Raw genomic sequence first — 14,012 nt, 5'->3', positions numbered from 1 at the left:
CACAACCAGGTTGTGATTCCTGTTTTGGAACTTGTTGGATGATATTTCGCCTCACTTAACTGTCCCAGTCTCATAAGCATTAGGGAAAAACAGGTATAATGAAGGGCAATTTTCTCACACTGGGGATTTTGAAGGAGTTTTGAATCATCAGTTTTCACTTTCTGAAAAAAAAAATGCTTCAGTTTCATCATCTTGTGTATTTTTGAAAACTGCAATTTGTATGTAGGAAAGACCTAATTTTCTAAATAACTTGAGCCAACTGAGCCTTCCCAGGAGACCATAGGCTATGTAACACTTAGTGCCAGACCCAGCAACCAGTGCACCACCATTAGTCAGACTCAGCATTCTCCCAAAATAAAGCAGAGCAAGGTCATTTTTTATGTTGTTGTATTTGTAGCTGCGGATGTCAAAATCAGGATAGTTTGTAAGAATAAGACAAGAATTTTCAGTTGTAGGCAGAGATCGGAATATAATATAACAGGGACAGCTATACAATGGCAATGTTGTTGTGTGTGTGTGTGGTTTTTTTGTGCTTATTGGTAACTTATAAGCAGTTATCTATAATTCCTTATGTACTTATTTCTTTTAGTTGTTTAACCACTTGAGGACCACAGCGGTAAACTAAAGACCAGGCACATTTTCTCTAAAATGGCCACTGCAGCTTTAAGGCCAAGCTGCAGGGCCACACAACACAGCACACGAGTGACCCCCCCCCCCTTTTCCCCCCACCAACAGAGCTCTCTGTTGGTGGGGTCTGATCGCCCACAAGTTGTTTACATTTTTTTTGACAGTTTTTGACAGTTTTTTTTTATTTAGTTATTTTTCAATCCCTTGCCTCCCCTCCCCCCCCAGCCGACCAATTACAGCTATCGGCTGTCATAGGCTTCTGCCTATGAGAGCCGATCGCTCTCTTGTCCCCCAGGGAGACAGCCGTGTCACACGGCCTTCCCCAGTACAGCGCTGCTGCTGATCACAGCGCTGCACTTTGTAAATAGATGGCGATCACACCATCTAACAGTCTCCCGAGCGGCAATAGCCGCTCGGAGACTGAAGGTGGGATGGAGCTCCGCCCCCGAGCAGGAGATGCGTGCGCAATCTCCTGCAAAATGCAGCCCCAGGACTTGACGCCAATCGGCGTTAGGCGGTCCTGGGGCTGCCACTGCAGCCACAACCATGGGCGTGGAGCGGTCTCCAGGTAGTTAAAGGAATGACGTCACACGCTTACTGAATCCAGCCACGCCCACCCCCCAGCGAGACGGAGCCCAGGACATCGGAAATTCGCGCTGCTGGCCACAGCGTGCTACTCTCCACCACTGAGGGAAGCGGCTGGCTGTCCGCTGACATGCGATTTTAACTTCTATGTTTGTGAGTACAACCTGTATGTGTCAATAAATACCCCCTAAAACGTTTAATGCACTATGGCGCGCTCCTTCCTTTTTCAGTTGTTCTGCTAACTACCCATCACTGGAGCGCTGCAGTGCTGGAACCTTTAAAGGGGAATCATCCTTGACCGTGTAACCTTGATTTGGAGCGCAGGATAACTTTGTGTGTTTGTGATAGTTAAAGGAATGCTTGGGTTATTTTTTTATTTCCAGTCAAATTATTTTTCATCTTTATTTATGTTTACCTTTATAGTTTTGTATACTTTCCCTTTAAATTGTCTTTTTTTGTATCCATTTTATAAAATGTTTATGTTAAGCACATCTCCTGTCTTTCCTTTCCATTCAGTATCCAGTTGTCCCCTTTTTCTGACACTTGAATACAGACGGCAATAAAAACACTTTTTTTTTCAGTGGAGAATCATCAAGTTTTTATTACTGGCTGTGTCCCAGATGAGAAGGCTCTTCTCATTTCCTGTCCAAGTGCCAGTGTGATAGACAATAGGAGGCTAGAGAAAATCCCTGAGAGAGTATACAAAAAGCAGTAAACACCTGGCAGACTTTCTAATCCTCTCTCATGCTATCCAAAGCTAAGGAAGAATTATTTTATTTGTTACAAATCTCTTGTTTTTGTATATGTGTGTTTCTCTTTCACACTCTGTTTTCCTATTTTTGTAGTGGCATAATTGTCATTAATATTTCATTTTGATTAAATGTTAAAAACAGAATCTGTGAGTGAAATGATGTTTACCCTAATGTATACCCTCGAGCAGAAGATTGCTCTGTTTTGCAGATTGTAAGCACCTTATTTTTGTCTGCTGCAGGCTCAGTAGACACTGATTCCCTACAATAACATTGTGAAGAAGCAGCATAGGATAGAAATAGAAGGTGAAAGAAACAGCAGGTTTCTCATGCAGGAGGACAGTGGGTGGATTCCGGAACTTGAAACACAAAAACTTGTACTAATCTCTATTCATCGGATACACATGACAGCTTTTTAGTGCGCACAAGACCCTTTACTACAATTAAAAATGCAGCCAGATGTCAGTAAGCGCAATCTACTCATTAGCCCACATTTAGAAAACACATTTTCATTTACATGGGTCTGCCATCAAATAATTTAAAGTACATCATATAATTTTCTGCTGTATTTAATCTAGAAATGCATTAAGACTGCATGGTGTTTATTTATGTGCAAGTGAAGAAAAATAGTGAATATTTCATCAATCTCACAATAACTATTTTTTTGTCAAAAAGGTCAAAACTCTGAACTGTCCTAATCCAACATACTTATTATTTTTTTGCTATTGAGCATAAAATGCAAAATTTGCTTTTGTTGAGCACAAAATGTAATATTTGTGATTCAGACAAAGAAGGCACCTGTTTCTTGGCAGATTACAGTTTCCCATTCTTCTGAGAGTTAAAGGTAACCTTAATTGTGGGAGGAAAAAAATTCACTTACCTGGGGCTTTCCCAAGCATCCTGCAGCCGTCCTGTGCCTGCTCCGGTCCTTCGGTGCCCTCCGGTCTCCCTCCGTGGCTAAGTTTCGTTTTCAGCCGAATGCCAGTCGTCCTCCGGCAAAGCGTCCTCTTCTTTCGCACTCCCCGCCATAAAGCGCTGTAAATCGCGTCCGCATGATGCAAGACGCGTCATGCGGACGCGCTTTACGGCGGAGAAAGCGGAAGAAGAGGACGCTTTGACGGAGGTCGACTGGCAGTCGGCTGAAAATGAAACTTAGCCACGGAGGGAGACCGGAGGGAGACCGGAGGGCACCGAAGGACCGGCGCGGGCACAGGACGGCTGCAGGAGGCTTGGGAAAGCCCCAGGTAAGTGATTTCCCCCCCCCCCCACAGTTAAGGTTCCCTTTAATGCAATAATTAACAAGAAACTTCCTATACATGACAAATTAACTTTTTGCCCTGAAAGGTAGCTTAAGTTATGTTTTAAAATTGAAGTTTTACATTTGGAATGCATACACACTTACACACTGGCAAAGATCACAATGAAATTAAAAATATTTTAAAACTATATTACACATGCCCTATATCCTACCAACAGCAGCTCTTTCCAAATCTGCACTGTGCACTGTCATTGTTTTACTAAATTTACTTTATTTCATGAATCAGTTTAATTGTAGTTATCTTTGTAGGTAGGAACTAACTTTGTGTTGCTGCTACTATAATCTATTGCAACAATTTTTCCATCACATTAGTGTACATAGATCTTAAACGTTGTATGTTTTCCACACTCACAGAGTGTGATGCTGAGTTTTATTATATCACATTTTGTTGTTCAGATGATTCATGGGGCATTCTGAATTGTTTATGCTGTTTATTATTATACAATAAAAGCTTGATAAAAGAGAAAATGGTGCATGTTTTCCCCCTGAATGTGAATATCATAGGCTGTGTGTTGCATGTAGTGACTAAGCTAAAAGGGTTGTAGTGGCCAGTGTAAAGTGTGAAGCTTAAGGATGCAGACAAGGGCAGAGACACATTGCTCCCTAACCAGATATTTTGCTAAATACAATACTAACATTTTCAATATAAGTCAGCTTTAGAAACACATTTAACACCTTTCAGAAAACCGTAATGATCAATGTGTTCTGTAAACCATGATCTTAAGGTGGGTTAGCTTTGTGATACTTATAATGTTCCTGTAGATTAGTTGTGCTAATCACAACTGGGAAAACCCTAAAAACATAGATCCTAATATACGCAATGAGAAAAAGTTATCTAGAACATCACAGAATGAGCTTTAAAAGACTAGAACCAAACATCTGCAATATTGAAGTGCACTAAAATCCAAAATAATTGGTGCAAAATGTGTGGTCCCAAAAGCAACAAGACAGGAAGAACAGCCGAGGTGGACTATCAAGGCAGGGCAGCAAGCCAAGACCCCTTCCCCCCCCCCCCCCCCCCCTCCTTAACTTTACCAGATGGGCTGCCTGTCAATATAGGGATACCTTGCCAAAAAGAACAGCAAAATGCCTCCTGAACAGATAGTGGCTTCTGTGGGGCACTGCTGCAATATTTTGTATTGTAGCAGAGACACCACAGAAGCCCCATACACAGGGCTGTGCTAAGCTTCTATGTTGTCAAACAGCTAACTTGGATCCATGTAGCATTGTATTTAACTATGTTTGTATTCAGGTTCATTTTACATGATGGATTTTTTTCTAACTGGACATACTGCAAGGTAATCAAATACTATCTTGTAAATGTGCCACAGATGTTCTTACTGTACATAAAAAAAGAAGTGGCTGCCTGCTGAGCTATATTATAAGTAGAAGTATTTTGCCATTCAGAGGATGCAAAGAATTACCCAAAAAAAGACTCCCCGGAAATCAGAATTTGGAAATCAGGGAACAGAAATCCACGGAATCGGTAAACGAAATCGAAATTTCTGCAGAATCAGAAATTGGGATGTTTCCACAGAGAATTAGCACTTACATAGGATACTTTAAATACTTACACAATGTACATTCAGTATGTGTTTTCAAAATGATGGTTGTAAAAATGCCATCCGCACAATGGTGTCTTATAAAGCAATATTAAATTCTTAATGATTTTTTTCCTTAAAGCAAAATTAGATTGATCATACTGTTACTTTATCTTGGGATTATTGATTAAAGGTGTTTGATGTACATTGAATAATTGATGCTGTTAGGAAGCCTGTGTTGGTTTGTTTTCAATATCAATATCGCTGTTAGTAAACTGACAGCAGCCACACATCAAGGGAAAAGAACTGAAGTATAAGGGATGAATGCACTCGCGTTTTGATATGAGTCAGCAGCATTCAGTATATTCATGAACACATTGTGAATATTGACCTATTCTGAGCAGCGTCTCCGTTCTTAACTGCATGATAATTGTTTGCACTCACTTCATTATAGCCCAAGCACATTTCCTTTCATGAATCAGAAATAACTTGTATTATAGATGATACTAAGCCAGATAATATTTTGCACTCTTTTCTTCAGAGAGATCTACACTGTTACTATGCTGTGATGATTTCTACCTTCAAACTCAACACTATTACTTTACTCTATGGGTTCAAAGGATAATTTTAAAGACATTATACCTCAGAGAGAAAATAAGGGGCAGTTCACACGGGTGCTAAACGAGAGGCCGTGGCACTCGTCATTTAAGCACTGTTCATTCAAATGAATGGACAGCGCTGGGTGCCATCTTTTACCATCATTTGCACCTCACTCGCTCCTGATTTTTTTCCATTGTCTTGTTTATTCCTGGAGGCTACATGTAGCTTCAAGGATTTCTAAGCACTGCACTTCATGTCCCCCTGCAAGGGTTAAAAACCATGGGAACTGACACCAAAGGTATTCTACACACTTGCAGAAAAGCATTTGCACAAGACACCAGGTGGTTGGATAGGGCGTCTGTTAGCAACTCGGAAGGGGGAATAGTATTTTATGCCATGAGGGAGTTTAGCGGCAGCAGGGAGAGCAGTCATTCAGCTCTCTCCGTGCCAAACTGAGTGGCGGCCAGGCAATATGCACTCACTTTTATATTTCACATCATGATTTACGGTATAAAATATTTAGCAATCATTTTTATAAACACAGACTGGCCAAAACTCCCAGATGTATAACTTTAAAACAAATACTTAAGTTATGGGAACAAGCTAATTAATGTGCATGTTTTAACCGGTTCAGCACCGCTGTGCCGAAAATCTCATGCATCCGAGCAACGTTCACCTCTCATTCGTTCGCCTATAATTTTATTGCTACTTATCACAATGAATTGATCTATATCTTGTTTTTTCCGCCACTAATTAGACTTTCTTTGGGTAGTACATTTTGCTAAGAATAATTTTTTTCTAAATCCATTTTAACAGGAAGATTAAGAAAGAAATGAAAAAAAATCATTATTTCTCAGTTTTTGGCCATTATAGTTTGAAATTAATATACGCTACCGTAATTAAAACCCATGTAGTTTATTTGCCCATCTGTCCCGGTTATTACACCGTTTAAACGATGTCCCTATCACAATTTATGGTGCCGATATTTCATTTAGAAATAAAGGTGCATTTTTTAAATTTGCGTCCATCACTATTTATAAGCTTATAATTTTAAATAATAAAATAACATACTCTCTTGACATGCATATTTAAAAAGTTTAGACCTTGTTGTTTTTGTTTTATTTTTATTGTATTTTTTTATTTTATTTTTTATAAAAAATATATGTGCGTAATTTTTGGTGTGGTAGGGAAACTGCTTATTTTAAATGTAAAATATTATAATTGTTTAATTTAAAATGTATGTGGGTGCAGTTTACTATTTGGCCACAAGATGGCCACAGTGAAAAAAGTCCTGGATGCGAACGATCTCGCATCCAGGAACTTAAAAGCAGAGGAGAAGTTTCCTGGGGGCAGAAATACTGCGCTCTCTGGATAGAAAGCGTCGGTATTTCTGCGGGGAAGTTAGATCCGTGAATGGGAATTATAGGCCGAACTGGTTAAAAATATATTTATTTCCACATATGGTAAAACAGTGAGTGTTGTTTAGTGACTGAAAAGAAAAATTTCGGATGCAGGTGAAGCCATTTTCAGAATTTTCAGAATGCAAGATAGCAGCCCCCATAACATAGAGATAAGACAGTCTTCAGCTCTGGCCAGCAATGTAAGATGCCAATGTAGATTACTTGTGTACTGTGTTATCTAGTTATGGGGAACATAGGAAAATTAGATCAAATGATGTGAGGAACTTTACTTTAGTTTTGGTTTAAAGGGAACTTGTACTGAGTAAAATTATTTAAAATAAACACATGAGGTAACTTCAAATGAACATTACATAGTTACCTTGCCATCAGTTCTACTCAGAAGCTCACCGTTTTCTTCTGACAATGATCCCTTCCAGTTCTGACAACATTTTGTCAGAACTGAAATATATCAGTTGCTGTCAGTTATTTATCAGTTGCTGTCAGTTATAGCTGAGAGGACAACTGCTGTGCTAAGTAATGTTTATGTTTCCTTATGGCTCAAGTGGGTGATGTTACAGTTTAACAGTGTGCTGACCAGGAAGCTGTTATAGGGTAAGGGCCATTTTCAAAATGGAGGACGGGGAATTTCCTTGATCACAGTGGACAAACAGGATACGGGAAAGGAGAAAGAGATTGAGGAGTAGACTACACAGGAGGTAAGTATGACTTGTGTATGTCTATTTTGACTTTTAATTTTCAGTTCAGGTTTTCTTTAAGGCTGCTGAGTGATTACATGCAAGAATTTGATTTGATTTCATTGTACTCTTACTTAGGAATTAATAACCACAAATTGATTTTCAGATCAAACCTAATCAATATGCAGAGTAAAAAGTTTTAACTGCCATAAAATGATAAATCTGTATAAAATTGGATACTTTGGCATTTATCCAATTAACTTTTTCTCCTGAGTTTTTGCCTAGGAAATCATTTTTATATTATCTAAAAATGGCTTTTTTTTAACAATTAGCAATATAAGAATTAGAAGTAAAAAGTAGGTACAAAAGTTATATTTAGTCATTTCTTGCTCAGTGGGAGCCTCAAAGACAGTTTATTGATAAGGGTTGAAAATATCCCCTTGGAGAAAACTCAAGAGAAAAGTAAATAGAATATGGGCCTTTCTGTTATATCATTAATTCCCTGAATAATTAACTAAATGTAAATTTGTAACAAATGTGGTGATTAAATCACTTACATATTTAATGCAGTATGGTGAGATATACTTAAGTTATTATTTCTGGACTCTGAATACAGGGGTAGCCTTAGAGCCAGTTAGATACATTCATTCATTCCCAAGGCAGAACATATTGTTTGCACTGAGAGATATTTCCCTGCTGATTCTTGATCTTGTTCAAGATTACTGTATAATTCCTTTTTAATTGAGTGATCACTGCGGGCTTATGGCAATTGAGGTGTTACTTACTTTAAATATTCTATCTAGCCTTATTAAATGATGATAATCATAACATTTATGAAATGCTATTAGTTTATTTGGCCCATTCAGACTTAGTGGGTTTGTGAATAGGTGTGCCATAACATTAACACTCTCCCCTGTAGCAATGTACCAATTTAGAAAATCCTCAATTGCTACTGTGTGTCTTGTTGCAGTCACAAACCTCCTGCTCATCCAATACCCTCCCTAAAGTAGAGATCTGAGCAGCATTCATATAAAGGAAGTGTGGATAGATTGTTACCCAAAATAATCAGGAAAGGTGGTTTTGGGCAACAATTCTCAACAGCTAGCATGTCGTTTTGTAGAGCACACTGTTAACATTGATAGACTTTAACTACGTTAAAAGTAGTTAATTTGTAGTTACATTGGGAAAATCTATCCTAGATTAGACAATGGAGGTGTAATGTTAATATTTATAATTAACATATGCAATAGGATCATGGAAATGTGAAATATATCTAAAAGCTTGGTAAAAAAAAAAGAATACTGATATTTTAAACAATGCTATCATTTATAGAAAATATGATTTTGACATCCCCATCTTGGCATGAAGACTTACTGTATGTATCACAGTATAGGAATGCAAAATTAATTCAATGATACCACAAAGGGTGTGATCTCTAAGTCTAACGCTTCCTAAAACACTTGGCACTAAAGTCTCATAGATAACTACTGGTTAAAAAAAATAACTGAATGTAGAACATAATTATCAGTGGATTAATGGCTGCTGACAAACTGGATACCAAACATAATTATCAATGGATTATACTTGTAATGCAGAACGGCTGTTAGCATTTTATCAAGAGGTTGTGTCTTGGGACCACCTGTATTAAACTGAATTACAAATGCCTCAGATGTGGGGATTGAGAGGAAGCTCTATATGTTTGCAAATGATATAAAACCATGTAGAGCTATTATGCTATGAAATAATGATGTTTCTGTAAAGGTACATGATGAAATTGGCAGCTTGAGTAATGTTGATAATTTAAGAGCAACAGCAAAAAAATGGAAATTTCTTATTTAATTTAAAGAAAGTCATCATTAGTGATTGATGAGCTTTTCAAAATCACGGAACTCTTAAGCTTTGCATTTCCAATGGGAATTTTAAATTTCTGTGTGCTTCATTTTCGGTTTTGTACAAATCAGAATACTCTTTGGTACAAGCAAAAATACAGCCAAGCAACCAATGTCTAACATCCTCCTTTGTAACAGCTAAAGCTTATAGCTCATGGGTTTTTTTCAGGCAAGGTCCTATGAGTAGGAAAGTGGAAGCTGAGCAGTAAAATAAATAAGAGAGTTCAGCAGAGAGCTGGGTAGTGTAATAGAGAGTTAGGGCTTGTTCACACTAAGGGCGTTTTTGGTTTTTTTTAAGCACTGGCGATTTTAAAACTTGCCCTTAAAACCCTTGTGCAATCATTCCCTATGAGAGTGTTCACATATGAGCGGTTCGATTCCAATCCGCTCACCAAAGCGCTGCCTGCACTGGGTGATTTGCCTATAATGGAAAGTATATGGAAATCACAAAGCGCTTGAAAAAGCACTTTCTATAGCGGTTTCCCCAGCACTTTCATGAATAAATACATTGTATTTACTCACATCCGGGTGAAAGAGTTCACTTCCTGACTGATGTCAGGAAGTGAAAAAAAAAGAATGACTCTGCAAAAGAGCTGAGAAAAGCGCTTAGCCTAAAATATCTAACACGCAGGTTAACGTTAGGAGGCGATAAAAAAGTTATTTTCAAAAATACAAAACGCAAGCGCTCGGGCTTGCAATTTATGATGTGAACAAACTGCACACAAAGTAAGAAAGTGAAAGAAAAACCATGGTCAGAGCGACAAAGAAGCTGACAATGTGTCAAAAGGGTAGTATATGAGTGAAGGAGCAAATCAAAGTTCTCAAGAGAAAAAGAGAAACCTTACATAAAAATAAACATCCAAGTGCATAGATCCAAGATTTCTGGGAAACCTATATGTCATAATAGAATGAGAGAGAACGCTGCCAAGGAAAGGGCAGAGAGTTGATGAGCATGAGAATAAGAAAATACATAACTGCTCACATGTGACACTGTGAAAGACAAGGTTAAAGCCATGAAATGAGGGATCAGCATGGAAATCTGTAAAAGATATTACAGGTCTAATGGCTATATAAACAGACAAGTCTGCAGCATTGAAGATGAATGAAGATGTAATATGGTGTTGTGAGAAGAATAAATGGGATATGGTAAGAAGGGAAACATAAGTGTAGGGAAAATCTGAAGGGATTGAATATCCAATTAAATAGAGATAAAAAAAAGAAAGCAGGAAAAAGAAAACATGACGTTTGCTGTGCTAACACAGCAAAAACCCTGTGGACTACTGTATTACAAAGGTCTTATGTTAGATAAGATACAACAATTTGGGATCAAATGAATTCACAAGGAAAAAGTCCAAAGGGAATAGGTAATATGTAATAGCAGCTCTTGTAGATATTGATAAAAATGCCCATCTAGTCAGCATGACTGCTTTCACGTGCATATGTTGTTGACTATAGACTATTTGGGGGCATGTGACACAATTGCACCTGTGATTAATCCATCTGCATGCATGTCTGCAGTTGTGTGCACTGACATGCAGTCCCCATGCTTCTGGTTGTGTGCTCCAATCTATAGTCAAATACAATCCCGTAACCCGTAACAGAACCTTATTGAAGATGCCCAGGGCCTAATATGCAATCCTTGCCTCCAGCCCCTTCCACGATGATCGCTCCCTCACCGCCATACTCTGTCACCTGGATTCTTTGGTAGATGCTCTGTTATATTTGGTAGTTGGGGTCACTTGCCGCAGGTGCAGTCCGCCCATGTGCGTTCCCCTGGCTAAGAGCATTCTGCACCTGCACAGTAGTACTGCCCAGACGCAGAAAGCTCCCAACGATGAGAGCATGGCAGGGGGGGGTGCACGTGCGGCTGGGCTGTGCATGTGGAGTATGCCGCTACTGAAGAATATAACGTGGCATTTACTGAAGAATCCAGGATGTGGAGAATGACAGCTAAGGAGAAATCAGGGTGGAGGGGGCTGGAGGAAACCCCTGGTATGTATAAAACTTTGGTATCCTCAGGTTTACTTTAAAGGCGCTAGGTGATTCAGAAAAACATGCTGTACAAGGGTTTATAAAAGCCCATTTTGTGTTGCTTATTAAGTGAATTAAGCACTTAATACAGTGTTTCTCAAACCTGCCCTCGTGACTCCCCAATGGTGCATGTTGAAGGCCACCTCCCCTATGCCCAGGTGGGGTAATTAGTGTCTCAGCTACATGGAATTTACTAAGCTGAAACACTAATTACCCCACCTGTGCATAGATGAGGTTGCCTGCAAAACATGCACAGTCAGGGAGTCGCAAGGACAAGTTTGAGAAACACTGACTTAATGTAAAGTGGAAGCAGGAAAACATCCTGTTTGCCTCTCTTAACTGCAACATGATATTTTAATGCATCGCTCACTGTTGCCACCACTGTGCATGCGCTTGCACACCCACCACTTGCACCCACCAAAACGGACACATCTGTGATTGGTGAACTGGAACAAGTGCTCCCTGAGCCAATCAAAGTGCCTGTAAGGGAAAGATGCTGGCTTCAACAAGAAGCCAATGATCTTTCCTGTAACAAAATATACAATTTTATTTATTTATTTTTTTGTTTCGGGAAATGCTGAGCCTTTTCTTTCTGTAAAATATCAATTAATGGGTGTTTTAAAGAACTGAATATTGTTAGAAATAAATGACCTTCAGAAAACTATCTTAATCGGCGAATGACCTTATTAGACTCTTGGGGGTGTAATCATCCCAGCTGGATGTGTGTCTTCTAAAATTACACATTTGTATTTGATTTATATGGAAACAGAATGTTTAACTACTGGACATTTGCATTAGGAAAAGCAATGATTAACTCCTAGAACAAATTCTCTGTCAAAGGAATTCATGGAGAAGTACATGACTGATTTCCAGGTGATTGATTTATACTTCTCTAATTGGCTGGTCGGGAACTGCTACAAGAAAGAAATGGGAAATGTGATAAAGTGACCAGCTAATAAGAGAAGTACACATTGATCACCTGATACATTGACTATTTGTTTCTTAATAAATTATAATTGCTGGAGAAATTCTAAGAGATTTGATAATCTCCAATAATGAGTTCCATTTGATTTATTTTCGAGAACCCAAGATTTTATTTTGAAAACCTTTACTTTTGAACCAGTTATAAGTTTTGATCCTTCTGTTATTTGTAAATATGTGAATTCATTGGAATAACATACTTTTATATTCATAAGAGGCCGTGTGATGAGTTTACGTCATTTGACTTCAGGATGTTCCAGTTCATATCTCATTGAACTGTGAGTTGAGGAGCTAGATATTTGTTGGATCTCCCTTAGTCTCATATGAGATCATGGAACCCCATGAAATATGAGATCAATATTCAATTTTAGCATTTTATACAATCAACCCATGTATATACTGTACGATTATGAACTAGTAACCAACCATCCTCTTTGGACATCTTAATTTTGACTGTAAAACTTGCCTATTATATTTCATGCCTTTGCTTTCTTCTGGATTGTATTGGTCTCATCCATTAGTATAATAACACATAGCAATTTTAAGTAGTAGTAGTAGTAGTAGTAGTAGTAGTAGTAGTAGTAGTAGTAGTAGTAGTAGTAGTAGTAGTAGTAGTAGTAGTAGTAGTAGTAGTAGTAGTAGTAGTAGTAGTAGTAGTAGTAGTAGTAGTAGTAGTAGTAGTAGTAGTAGTAATAGTAGTAGTCAGAGGTGGCCTTAGAGTACGCGAGGCCTGGGGCGAGTGTCATATGCGGGGCCTAGAGACATATGCTGTGGATACACACACACACACACACACACACACACACACACACACACACACTGTGGAAGCACACACTCTGTATAGGTTAGATAGGTAGGTGCCTCCAGTATAGGTTAGATAGGTGGGTGCCCCACAGTATAGATTAGATAGGTGCCCTGCAGTATAGATTAGATAGGTGCCTGCAGTATAGGTTAGATAGGTAGTTGACCTGCAGTATAGATTAGATAGGTAGGTAGGTAGGTGCCCTGCAGTATAGATTAGACAGGTAGGTGCCCTGCAGTACAGATTTGATAGGTGTCTGCAGTATAAATTAGATAGAAAGGTGGCTGCAGTATAGATTAGATAGGTAGGTGCCTGCAGTATAGATTAGATAGGAAGGTGCCTGCAGTATAGATTAGATAGGTAGGTGCCAGTCTGCCGTATAGCTTAGATAGGAAGCTGCCTGCAGTATAAATTAGATAGATTGGTGCCAGCCTGCAGTATAGATTAGATAGGTGCCTGCAATATAGATTAGATAGGTAGGTGCCTGCAGTATAGATTAGATAGGTGCCTGCAGTATAGATTAGTTAGGTAGGAACCCCGCAGTATATATTAGATAGGTGCCTGCAGTATAGATTAGATAGGTAGGTGCCCTGCAGTACAGATTAGATAGGTGTCTGCAGTATAAATTAGATAGAAAGGTGGCTGCAGTATAGATTAGATAGGTAGGTGCCTGCAGTATAGATTAGATAGGAAGGTGCCTGCAGTATAGATTAGATAGGTAGGTGCCAGTCTGCCGTATAGCTTAGATAGGAAGCTGCCTGCAGTATAAATTAGATAGATTGGTGCCTGCAGTA

At 38.8% G+C, this 14,012-nt stretch overlaps 1 protein-coding gene across 6 annotated transcripts in view; it reads right to left on the bottom strand.

Moving 5' to 3' along the window:
- GRM8 (glutamate metabotropic receptor 8) overlaps positions 1 to 14,012 on the bottom strand; it is a 1,285,400-nt gene that overhangs the window by 929,893 nt on the left and 341,495 nt on the right. The gene's annotated exons all lie outside the window — the stretch shown is intronic.

This window comes from Hyperolius riggenbachi, chromosome 3 (assembly GCF_040937935.1).
Source record: "Hyperolius riggenbachi isolate aHypRig1 chromosome 3, aHypRig1.pri, whole genome shotgun sequence".
Classification (NCBI taxonomy): Eukaryota; Metazoa; Chordata; class Amphibia; order Anura; family Hyperoliidae; genus Hyperolius; species Hyperolius riggenbachi.
This window is presented reverse-complemented; position numbering and strand designations above follow the sequence as displayed.